The sequence below is a fragment of the Anabrus simplex genome, chromosome 1 (genome assembly GCF_040414725.1).
Source record: "Anabrus simplex isolate iqAnaSimp1 chromosome 1, ASM4041472v1, whole genome shotgun sequence".
Taxonomy (NCBI): Eukaryota; Metazoa; Arthropoda; class Insecta; order Orthoptera; family Tettigoniidae; genus Anabrus; species Anabrus simplex.
The window spans coordinates 1,495,476,396-1,495,489,861 of record NC_090265.1 but is presented as its reverse complement, the minus strand read 5'-3'; positions in this window follow the sequence as shown (position 1 = coordinate 1,495,489,861).

Sequence of the window (13,466 nt, the reverse complement as noted above, 5' to 3'; positions counted from 1 at the left end):
AGCTGCATGCGGTACTGGATCGTGACGTCACAGCGCGCGGCTTACGTCAGAGGCCCTTTCACTCGCCTTACGGAAAGGCACTTTTAAATATTTTTTAACGGTAGAAAACAAGGCAACTTACCACTATGAAATACGTTTACGTACTATTTCATTGGTGTACTTTTCAAAAAAAAATATTTTTCAAAATTATGCATCTTCCCTATTATTATCACTATTATTATGATTAGCCTATTATATTTGTATGATTGTAAACGGGATGAAAATTCAGGCTGTTATGTTTCAGCACGAGTCGTCTTAGTTTTAATTGTGTTGATGGAGTGAAAGTACCTAACGGGATCTTTGTAAGAACTTATGTGTTAACCTATAGGAAAATCTTCGTTTGGTAATCACATTAACGAGGTTGTAACTAAAGGGTACATATCTCTGGACGTGGTTATGAGAGCATTTAGGGGTTTCAGTAAGGATGTAAAGGAGAGGGCGTATAAGTATCTGGTAAGACCGCAGTTAGAGTATGGTTCGGGTGTACGGGACCCACACCAGGACTACTTGATACGAGAACTAGCAAAGATTCAAAGGAATGCATCAAGATTTGTTTTGAGCGATCTCGGGCAAAAGCGCTGTCCCTCTGAGCCTAAGCAGGCGGGTTCGATCCCGACTCAATCTAGTGACATTCGAAAATGTGTCACGAAAATGTTGTAAACTTTGGGCTGGGACGGCTTGGGAGTAAGGAGACAAGCTGCTCGAATAAGCGGTATGTTCCGAGCTGCCAGGTGAGTGATGGCGGGCAATAACATTAGTAATTGGTTCTTTTAAACGCCAGATCAGTGATGCTGCTGATGATGATAATAATAATAAAAAAGTATTATTACATATTTACATGACGTGAGAGTTAGATATGTGAAGAAATGATCGTCTCAGGCAAGTTATATTTTTATACATATTTAAATACTTTTGATTCTATCCCCTACAGACAAACTTCTCCGGAAGCGCGGTCAAGGGGTAGCATGCCTGCCCTTCACCTGGAGGCTTTGGGTTCGATTCCCGGTCTAGAAAACCAAGAAAAAAGGTCAAGAGGATTCATGGCACTGACCACGCGTCACCTCGTAACTTGCAGGCCTTCGGGCTGAGCAGCGGTCACTTGGTATGCTAAGGCCCATCAGAGCTGAACCGCCATGAGGTTTGCTTTTTATTTTCTTAAAAAAATATAGACAAACTTCTATGCAGACGAATCAAATGATTACGGGACTCTTGGTTAGTAGCCTCTTACTTTTCGAATGTCTGGCTAAATGTTTAGCGTGCTGGCCTTTGGTCACAGGGGTCCCGGGTTCGATTCCCGGGAGGGTCAGGAATTTTACCCATCATTGTTAATTTCACCGGCACGGGGGCTGGGTGTATGTGTCGTATTCATCATCATTTCATCCTCATCACGACGCGCAGGTCGCCTATGTGTGTCAAATCAAAAGACCTGCACCTGGCGAGCCGAACATGTCCTCGGACACTCCCGGCACTAAAAGCCATACGCCATTTCATTTTTTACTTTTCAAATGTGTTCATTCTTAAATTACAGTCTGAGTCAAGTGTACTATTCCAAGCGACCTCTAAGACAACATAGAATAAGTATTCCCCAGGGGGCGGAAATAACAAACTATGATTTAATAGTGCTAAGAATAACAGGATGACTAATGAATGGAAAAATTCATGAAAATTACCAGCAGATGTTTGAATATGAAATCCTATTACTAATGACCAACTCCTCCTGCAAATGTCAGTCAGTCTGTCTATGGATAAATGAGGATAAATACCCAACCCCTTTTTATAAAAATATATTCATTTTATGACGTCCCATTATGCCACTTTCTTCACGCCCTCAGTCGGTCTGCTGCTGTACAGTCGCTGCAGCGAGACAGGTCAGTGCACCGCATGAGTTGAGCAAGACAACCCAGAATCAAGGTCGGTTTCTGGTTGTCTCCGCCTTGTGCCCACGAACTGATACAGTAGAGATCTCTAACATGATATCGGGTAACCAGCAGGAATGTCAATAAATGTTCTAACAGTCAGTAACAGACTGACGGGAATAAACGACCCGTCCGGACTCTCTGTGTACCATAACACTAACAAAAGAATCGTTTGGGTAGGATCAGACGGATTTCAATTTTTTTTTGCTAGTGGCTTTACGTCGCACCGACACAGATACGTCTTATGGCGACGATGGGAGAGGAAAGGCCTAGGAGTTGGAAGGAAGCGACCCTGACCTTATTTAAGGTACAGCCCCAGCATTTGCTTGGTGTGAAAATGGGAAACTACGGGAAACCATCTTCAGGGCTGCCGACAGTGGGATTCGAACCCACTATTTCCCGGATGCAAGCTCACAGCCGCGCCCTCCTAACAGCACGCCCAACTCGCCCGGTGGATTTCAATTAAACCCGAGTGTACGCACAATTAACGCATCCTATGTTTAATAGTAGAAATCATTTTGCCATTATTATTATTATTATTATTATTATTATTATTATTATTATTGTCGTTGTTGTTGTTATTGTTGTTGTTGTTGTTGTTGTTTGGATACCTATCGACAGAGCGAGCGAGTGGCTGTGTGGTTTGGTTCGCGTAGCTGTCAGCTTGCATTGGAAGATCATATTACACATGCCCGGTATTGTGCAATGTCCAATGCATTTCAAGTGTCTTGTAGGAGATCATCCTCCGTGCAGGATGTAGGACACAGAGGGAACAGAAGCATTTGTCTCGTAGTTGGTTCTTGCCCACATTCACATCTCGTATCATTTGTGATGAACGCCCATTTCTTCAAGTTACTCCTAGATCTTCCCACTCCTGATCGTAGCCTGTTCAAGGACTTCCACATGAGCCAGCTTTCATTATGTCCAGGTGGTAACTGCTCAGCTGCTGGTATCCGCGGAGGTGAGGGGTCCTCTTCTTCCAGAGCTCCAGCCTTGCCTTCTCTGGTGAGACAGTAAGTATCGGACCTCAGATGTCGTCAGGAAGCTCTTCCGCGATCTCAGCCGTTGCTGAGGAGGACTATGTCCATGCAGCATGTGGGCGCTGTTCTATTCTTAAATCAGTCACTACTGATCTGCATTTAGGACAGTCGCCGAGGTGGCAGATTCCCTATCTGTTATTTTCGTAGCCTTTTCTTAAATGATTGCAAAAAAATTGAAAATTTATTGAACATCTCCCTTGGTAAGTTATTCCAATCCCTAACTACCCTTCCTATAAACGAATATAGTTCTACTTTAAGCCTCTCCTTGTCGGCAGATATTTTTCTGTGTGCCTGTCCGGCTCCATGTTTAAATGGTTAGCGTGCTGACCTATGGTCACAGGAGTCCCGGGTTCGATTCCCGGCAGGGTCGGAAATTTTAACCATCATTGGTTAATTCCATTGGGACGGAGGCTGGGTGTATGTGTCGTCTTCATCATCATTTCATGCTCATCACGACGAGCAGGTCACCTGGCGACAAATAAAAATACATACAACTGGCGAGCCCAACATTTCCTTTTTTCTCTGCGTACACAGGGTGACGCTATTCCAGCCAAGTAATAGAACTTACCTTTCGGAGTAGGCTTTTGGCAACCTGTAATTAACCTGCAGGTTTCATTGAGGGCCGTATCTCCCTGTCTGGCATGAGATGAACTGTACCAGACTGGGGAAGCATATTCAGCTCCAGTTCTCTTCAACATCTATACTAATGACCAGCCGTTGACCCCAAACACAAGAAGCTTATTATATGCAGATGATCTAGTCCTCAGTGCACAAGGCTCAAGCTTTGAATCCGTGGAGAGAAATATGCAATTAGAAATCGGTTAAGGTACTACAATCAGAACCAACTCAGACCCAATCCTTCTAAGACACAACTAGACCTATGTGCCTTCCATTTAAGAAAGAGGGAAGCTCATCGTGAGTTACGTCTAGAATGGTCAGGTATCCAATTGCAGCACTGTAACACTCCAAAATACCTGGGAGTGAGCCTTGATAAAGCTCTTACGTTCAAAATCCATTGTAAGAACAACAAGATGAAACTCTCCAGACGAAACAAAGTTATTCGCGAATTGGCAGGGTCACAATGGGGTTCTTATCCTCAAACATTTTTTGACAATTCAATTAAAGGAACAAATGCCAACTTTTTATCGATCTTAAACAACAGACAGATGAAACTGTTAAAATTACTACACAGAGAAATAAACAAAAAATCATGATTTATGAAAGATGCTAAGATACCCGACTCTATACTACTGGGCCTCAAGTTTTACATTTCTTGGCCATGTGGTGCGCTTCGAATATCCTTATTACAGGAAAACCATTTTACAGGGTACGCTTCGCGGATTCCCCGTCTTCAAGCGGTGAAATTCACTGAGACTTCCTTCTGCTTTATAGCCTGAATTCGATAAAGTCCACAGCATTAAGGAGAGTATCCACATTCGAAACTAAATATATTTGTTCCGGGATTACCTCGCTGAAAAAAAACCAACGTGTCCTTATTCTTTAGAAATAATTTTAACTATAAATGTAAAGGTGATATCATTCTCCGGATATAACATGAGATCACCGTACTTCTGCCTCGTTAGTAACACAGCGGTTAGAGCACTAGCGGTAGCTCAGCACAGTTTCAACTTGCCTTGCGTCTCATAAACCTCACTTACTGGAAGGATGTGTCAGAAGCTAGAACATGAATGAATCTCACCTCTTTGCTCGATATGGGAATGATTACATTTCACTGCATGGTTTTAGCGGAGTTCTCGAGTTGATTCCTAAGCCCAACTTCCGGAGCTCGAGTTGGTTTGTAACAATTTGATGACTACCAATGAATAAAAATAAAATGTCATCAATAAAATAAAATATATAAATAAATAAAATACTTGCAATTAATTAAATTAATAAACATAATTAATCGAAATGTCCGTAGTAAGGGGGCCAGAGTTCACCAGAATGGATCCCTCGAATTTGGATAGAGCATGATAATTCTTTATATCCCAGGGCGTGTACATAATGCTGCGTACTGGTACATCTGCTGTAGGCCTTGCCTAACCTCCTGAAAACGACTAAATAGGTAGGAACTGCACCTAGGTCACCAATAACTCCACTGATTCTAAGATAGCTAACTATATTCTTAATAAAATCCGTGCAAGAGCACCTCATCAACACACAAAATTATACATACAATACACACACAAAAGATTGCTGGAAGACTCCATATTTACAACAACTACAATAATGAAAACAGTGGGAAAACGAAAGCGAGAACTAAGCTACCATTTGTAGATAGTCCGATGAACAATGTACGTATCTGTAGATAAATACCATTCACTGTCTCTGTATCAATACGACTTGCCAATTCTCATAATCGGCATTTATAACATCACACAGATACTGTACCTCGTAATATTGTGTTCACAGACTTAAACACTTGTTGTAAAGATATATACAGTACATTTGAGTAACACACGCTTGTCGACCCTGAACATAAATTATGGAAAGTCTGAGATAGCTTTCACCAACATATAATGCCAGGCCACCACAAGTGCTACAATTCTTAATGCGCAAGCACTCCACAATCCGTCGATCAGCCACTTTCCACGAACATAACAAGACTACGCTCCACGAACGTTTGAAGTCCAGTCCATTGCAGCCGTGTCATTCCAGTACCGTGTAGCAGCACCACTTCCTTCCCGTACAGTGCGTCCGCACTACTTCCTTTTCGTACAGTGTGTCAGTTGTGGTTCTCTTTCGTAGTGATGTCGAAGTTTATATAAACATCCGCTTCTCCCTTCCTCTCAGATGATACGTCTGGATTGGTCCTTGCCAGCCAATCGTGAGTGATCCTCTTGTCAAGACCATGCCCTGAACTTCTTCTTCGTGACAGGACATAAACAAACGCTGGAGTGTTTTACATGAGTCATAGAACTTTCCTAGTACAACAACAAGTATATCTCAACAAACATTGGGATTTCCGCATGTGTCATGCAAATTACCAGAGTCCAATATAAAATGTTTTCCCAGTACAAAACAAATTACTCATACTACATATGGATACCTTCCAGCTTACAAATATTAGTGACAAAATATACAACTAAAATACTGAAGATAATAATAATAATAATAATAATAATAATAATAATAACAATAAGAATAAGAATAATAAATAAAAAACTGACAATAATATCTCTAACTTCTAGATACAGTGCGAGGGTGTGATATATGTACTATCACAGTTTCCCATTAATTTTGGGTCTTGAATTTAACATTACCCGATTTGGTTCAGGTACGTTTTGGGTAGTTAATGGTAGTTATATAGAAAACTGATAATAGTCAATAATTGGCATATTAGAGAGTAGTGGCATTTTTCGTAATTTAAGAATCATGTATGTTGATACTTGTACTGCTGCAGGCTGACAATAATCACCGGAAGTTTGGACGGAATTTTCAACATTACAATGTATCACAAATTGAGTGGGCAGTTTATCGCTCCACCACACTTCAAATTATTCGAACTGACAAATATCCATAAAGTAGTCTGATGCAACACTTATTTTAAATTTAGGAGCAAAGATAAAACTAAGGCTAAAAGAAACATTGCTAAAGAAGAATATGTGCAGAAGTGAAATGAGATTTTAAAAGAAGGCATTACAACTTGATTTTCATTTATGCAACTCGGCTGTTTTTATTATTTTTGAACATTACTTTAGGCTTTAGCACATTTTAGTATATAGTTCATTTACACTACCTTGAAACAGAGGATTCAATTTTGATACAGTATGTCTCCATTTTTAGCAGTAGTTACAGGCAGCCCTCTTTCTGTTAAAGTGGGAAGAAAAAGGTTGTGTACTGAGGAACTACAGTATCTCCTGTACTGACCCTTCAACAGCTTAGAAACCAACCCGAGTGTCACCTTGCGACAGTTGGGAACCCATTAACCCTTGAACAGTCTGGAAACCAACCCGAGTGTCACCTTGAGACAGTTGGGAACCCTATGACCCTTGAACAGTTTGGGAACCAACTCGAGTGTCACCTTAAAACAATCGGGAACGCATTGACCCTTGAACAGTTTGGGAACCAACTCGAGTGTCACCTTGAAACAGTTTGGAAACCATTAACCCTTGAACAGTCTGGAAACCAGCTCGAGTGTCACCTTGAAACAGTTGGGAACCCATTAACCCTTGAACAGTCTGGAAACCAGCTCGAGTGTCACCTTGAAACAGTTGGGAACCCATTGACCCTTGGACAGTATGGGAACCAGCTCGAGTGTCATCTTGAAACAGTTAGGAACCCAGTGACCCTTGAACAGTTTGGGAATCAGCTCGAGTGTCACCTTGAAACAGTTGGGAACCCATTGACCCTTGAACAGTTTGGGAACCAACTCGAGTGTCACCTTGAAACAGTTGGGATCCCATTAACCCTTGAACAGTTTGGGAACCAACTCGAGTGTATCCTTGAAACATTTGGGAACCCAGTGACCCCTTGAACAGTTTCGGAACCAGCTCCAGCGTCACCTTGAAACAGTTCGGAACCCATTGACCCTTGAACAGTTTGGGAATCAGCTCGAGCGTCACCTTGAAACAGCTGGGAACAGACTGACCCTTGAACAGTTTGGGAACCAGCTCGACTGTCACCTTGAAGCAGTTGGGAACCCATTGACCCTTGAACAGTTTGGGAATCAGCTCGAGCGTCACCTTGAAACAGCTGGGAACGCATTGACCCCTGAACAGTTTGGGAACCAGCTCGACTGTCACCTTGAAACAGTTGGGAACCCATTGACCCTTGAACAGTTTGGGAACCAACTCGAGTGTCACCTTAAAACAGTCGGGAACGCATTGACCCTTGAACAGTTTGGGAACCAGCTCGAGTGTCACCTTGAAACAGTTGGGAACCCATTAACCCTTGAACAGTTTAGGAACCAGCTCGAGTGTCACCTTGAAACAGTTGGGAACCCATTGACCCTTGAACAGTTTGGGAACCAGCTCGAGTGTCACTTTGAAACAGTTGGGAACCCATTGACCCTTGAACAGTTTGGGAACCACCTCGAGTGTCACCTTAAAACAGTTGGGAACGCATTGACCCTTGAACAGTTTGGGAACCAGCTCGAGTGTCACCTTGAAACAGTTGGGAACCCATTAACCCTTGAACAGTTTGGGAACCAGCTCGAGTGTCACCTTGAAACAGTTGGGAACCCATTGACCCTTGAACAGTTTGGGAACCAGCTCGAGTGTCACCATGAAACAGTTGGGAACCCATTGACCCTTGAACAGATTGGGAAACAGCTCGAGTGTCACCTTGAAACAGTTGGGAACCCATTGACCCTTGAACAGTTTGGGAACCAACTCGAGTGCCTCCTTGAAAAAATTGGGAACCCATTGACCCTTGAACAGTTTGGGAACCAGCTCCAGCGTCACCTTGAAACAGTGGGGAACCCATTGACCCTTCGACAGTTTGGAAATCAGCTCGAGCGTCACCTTGAAACAGCTGGGAACCCATTAACCCTTGAACAGTTTGGGAACCAACTCGAGTGTCACGTTGAAACAGTTGGGAACCCATTGACCCTTGAACAGTTTGGGAACCAACTTGAGTGTCTGCTTGAAACAGTTCGGGACCCATTGACCCTTGAACAGTTTGGGAACCAACTCGAGTGTCCCCTTGAAACAGTTGGGAACCCACTGACCCTTGAACAGTTTGGGAACCAGCTCGAGTGTCACCTTGAAACAGTTGGGAACCCATTGACCCTTGAACAGTTTGGGAATCAACTCGAGTGTCACCTTGAAACATTTGGGAACGCATTGACCCTTAAACAGTTTGGGAACCTGCTCGAGTGTCACCTTGAAACAGTTGGGAACCCATGAACAGTTTGGGTACCAGCTCGAGTGTCACCATGAAACAGTTGGGAACCCATTGACCCTTGAACAGTTTGGGATCCAACTCGAGTGTCTCCTTGAAAATGTTGGGAACCCATTGACTCTTGAACAGTTTGGGAACCAAGTCGAGTGTCCCCTTGAAACAGTTGGGAACCCATTGACCCTTGAACAGTTTGGGAACCAGCTCGAGTGTCACCTTGAAACAGTTGGGAACCCATTGACCCTTGAACAGTTTGGGAACCAACTCGAGTGCCTCCTTGAAAAAATTGGGAACCCATTGACCCTTGTACAGTTTGGGAACCAGCTCCAGCGTCACCTTGAAACAGTGGGGAACCCATTGACCCTTCGACAGTTTGGAAATCAGCTCGAGCGTCACCTTGAAACAGCTGGGAACCCATTAACCCTTGAACAGATTGGGAACCAACTCGAGTGTCACGTTGAAACAGTGGGGAACCCATTGACCCTTGAACAGTTTGGGAACCAACTTGAGTGTCTGCTTGAAACAGTTCGGAACCCATTGACCCTTGAACAGTTTGGGAACCAACTCGAGTGTCCCCTTGAAACAGTTGGGAACCCACTGACCCTTGAACAGTTTGGGAACCAGCTCGAGTGTCACCTTGAAACAGTTGGGAACCCATTGACCCTTGAACAGTTTGGGAATCAACTCGAGTGTCACCTTGAAACAGTTGGGAACGCATTGACCCTTGAACAGTTTGGGAACCTTCTCGAGTGTCACCTTGAAACAGTTGGGAACCCATGAAGAGTTTGGGTACCAGCTCGAGTGTCACCATGAAACAGTTGGGAACCCATTGACCCTTGAACAGTTTGGGATCCAACTCGAGTGTCTCCTTGAAAATGTTGGGAACCCATTGACCCTTGAACAGTTTGGGAACCAACTCGAGTGTCTCCTTGAAACAGTTGGGAACCCATTGACCCTTGAACAGTTTGGGAACCAAGTCGAGTGTCCCCTTGAAACAGTTGGGAACCCATTGACCCTTGAACAGTTTGGGAACCAGCTCGAGTGTCACCTTGAAGCAGTTGGGAACCCATTGATCCTTGGACAGTTAGGGAACCAACTCGAGTGTCACGTTGAAACAGTTAGGAACGCATTGACCCTTGAACAGTTTGGGAACCAGCTCGAGTGTCACCTTGAAACAGTTGGGAACCCATTGACCCTTGAACAGTTTGGGAACCAGCTCGAGTGTCACCTTGAAACAGTTGGGAACCCATGAACAGTTTGGGTACCAGCTCGAGTGTCACCATGAAACAGTTGGGAACCCACTGACCCTTGAACAGTTTGGGAAACAGCTGGAGTGTCACCTTGAAACAGTTGGGAACCCATTGACCCTTGAACAGTTTGGGATCCAACTCGAGTGTCTCCTTGAAAAAATTGGGAACCCATTGACCCTTGAACGGTTTGGGAACCAGCTCCAGCGTCATCTTGAAACAGTTGGGAACCCATTGACCCTTGGACAGTTTGGAAATCAGCTCGAGCGTCACCTTGAAACAGCTGGGAACCCATTGACCCTTGAACAGTTTGGGAACCAGCTCGAGTGTCACCTTGAAACAGTTGGGAACCCATTGACCCTTGAACAGTTTGGGAACCAACTCGAGTGTCTGCTTGAAACAGTTCGGAACCCATTGACCCTTGAACAGTTTGGGAACCAACTCGAGTGTCCCCTTGAAACAGTTGGGAACTTATTGACCCTTGAACAGTTTGGGAACCAGCTCGAGTGTCACCTTGAAACAGTTGGGAACCCATTGACCCTTGAACAGTTTGGGAACCAACTCGAGTGTCACCTTGAAACAGTTGGGAACGCATTGAACCTTGAACTGTTTGGGAACCAGCTCGAGTGTCACCTTGAAACAATTGGGAACCCATGAACAGTTTGGGTACCAGCTCGAGTGTCACCATGAAACAGTTGGGAACCCATTGACCCTTGAACAGTTTGGGAACCAACTCGAGTGTCTCCTTGAAAATGTTGGGAACCCATTGACCCTTAAACAGTTTGGGAACCAGGTTGAGCGTCAACTTGAAACAGTTGGAAACCCATTGACCCTTGAACAGTTCGGGAACCAACTCGAGTGTCACCTTGAAACAGTTGGGAACCCATTGACCCTTGAACAGTTTGGGAATCAACTCGAGTGTCTCCTTGAAAATGTTGGGAACCCATTGACCCTTGAACAGTGTGGGAACCAACTAGAGTGTCTCCTTGAAAAATGTGGGAAGTAACTCCTGTATCGACCCTCTAACAGTTTGGGACCAACTAGGGTGTCTTCTTGAAAAAGTTGGAAACTAACTCCTGTATTGACCCTTGAACAGTTTGGGAATCGACTTCAGTGCCGCCGTCTTTTCAGCCAAACTATATGGAATTTTTTCCAATGTGCTTTACGTCGCACCGACACAGATAGGTCTTACGGCGAAGATAGAATAGAAAAGGGCTAGGAGTGGGAAGGAAGCGGCCGTGGCCTTAATTAAGGTACAGCGCCAGCATTTGCCTGGTGTGAAAATGGAAAACCACGGAAAACCATATTCAGGGCTGTCGACAGTGGGGTTCAAACTTACTATCTCTCGATTGAAAGCTCACAGCTCCGCGATCCTAACTGCAAGGCCAACTCTCTTGGTTTAAAGAAATATGATGTGGCACTTAAATTAAATTAAGAAGCAAAGATAAAGCCAAGGCTAAAATTAATGTTAAAGAAGAATATGTGCCGAAGTGAACAGCTCCCTCTTATCTCCCCATTCCATCAACAGATGAAAGCATTGTAAGAATTTTTTTTATTGTGTGTGTCACTTAACGACGACACACTAGGTCGGCGAGATGTGTGCCTAGTGAGTGCTCGGTAATGATGCAGGCTGATATAAATGAGAACAGCCCAACAGCCTCATCGTCATGGTCCTCCCTGGGCATCTTCCCACCAAGACGTACATCAATATGTCTGCTAGGTGCAATGTGGGGTGTAAATTAGTCTCTTGAACCACGTTACCTGGGACTTCCTGTGCGAGAGGCAAATTCATATCATGAAATCGTCAGTAATGGAGCACGTGCGTATCACCAAGAGCTGAGGCTGAATGCTACTACACAGAGACTGACTCGTACAGTGCCAGAATCTCGTGGCACACACACACACACACACACACACACACACACACACACACACACACACACACACACACACACACACACACACACACACACACTGAAACATTCTGATAACTTGGGCTCGCATTTCTATGATCTGAAATCTCTGGAAGTATGCATACACTTATGCTTTAGAAAATTACTTATACATTTTGAAATATGGTGCAAAAGAAAATAAATATTGTCCAAAATTTGCTGAGAAGAGCAGCAGAAAACTAACCGTATTTCTAAAAAGTTTTGTCCTTTATATTTGACAACTTACTGCTCGCAAAATACGTTACTTTCAAATTTCATTTAACCACAAGCAACTTTTAAGGATAGGAAACCCAGAATAAGCAGAAGCAAAATCACTTGACATTAACGACACAAAATATGTGAACGGTACTTGGAAAATGGCTAAAACTAATACTGAACCAATAATTCAACAATGAGAAAATTCTGTTTTATTTTCTCAATATTTATTTCAAATAAAAGTTACTTGTTTGAGAGCGGCCATTTCATGAGTCTGGCTGTCTCGTGTGAGCGAGCGCCCCGTGTCAAGCCGAGTCGCAAGCTCGTGAAATACCGTGACACGTCGGTGGACTTCGAATATTCAACAATTTTTCATATTCACGGAATTCTTCGTAACGAGAGATTTTGGCAACGCAGCAGTAGCGTGCATTGTGGGTATGCAGGCTAAGCCGGGCTTACCCGTTGGATTTGAGAAGCAAAGTAAGCAGTAATGCAACTGTAAGTGTAACAAATAATTTTAGCTTGTTAGTTGGCAATACTATGTGTTTAACTAAGACCATTTGCTGCAGTATGGTTTTCTGCAGTATGCAGGAAGATTATTCTGCAGTACGAATTTCTGCATTAGCGAGGGTACGCGACACACCTACCGCTTGGCTCGCCCAGCGTTGAGTTCAAAGTGACGCAGGCGTAGTAACCGCGCTAGTAAGTGAGCTTGGTAAGCCGACAACTCAACGCTGCCCGGCTTGATCCCATGGTGTAGCAGTGTGAAGCAACTTTGTGCTGGTTTATGATACGTTTATTTATTGTTATTTGGCTTGTTGCTGAAACAGCTCTTGCGAGTGATAACTGACAGCAGTGAAGAACGTTATAAAAGTACGAATACCCAGTTCATTTTAGATTTGAAAATTATTTTTTCTTAAATGTAACAGTGTGAGAAAAACTTGCCTACTATATAGTAGGTACCAGCGTTGTTGTGGACCATGTGGCGTGTTTGTAGGGGCGTACGTTCTAATCATTTTCATAATAATAACATGCAACGTGGAGAGTGCTGTGTCGTGAGTGCATAATTGTGTATTTACGTAGAAGTACTAGTGAAATATACGGTACGGTAATTTCTTATTAGTTTCAACTATCGTAATATTTGCGATGGCTGACTCTATTTGTGTGATTGAACAACTGCTGGACAAACCATTTCGTTTTAGGAGCTTATGTGAGAAACTAGAAATTGTTCAATCT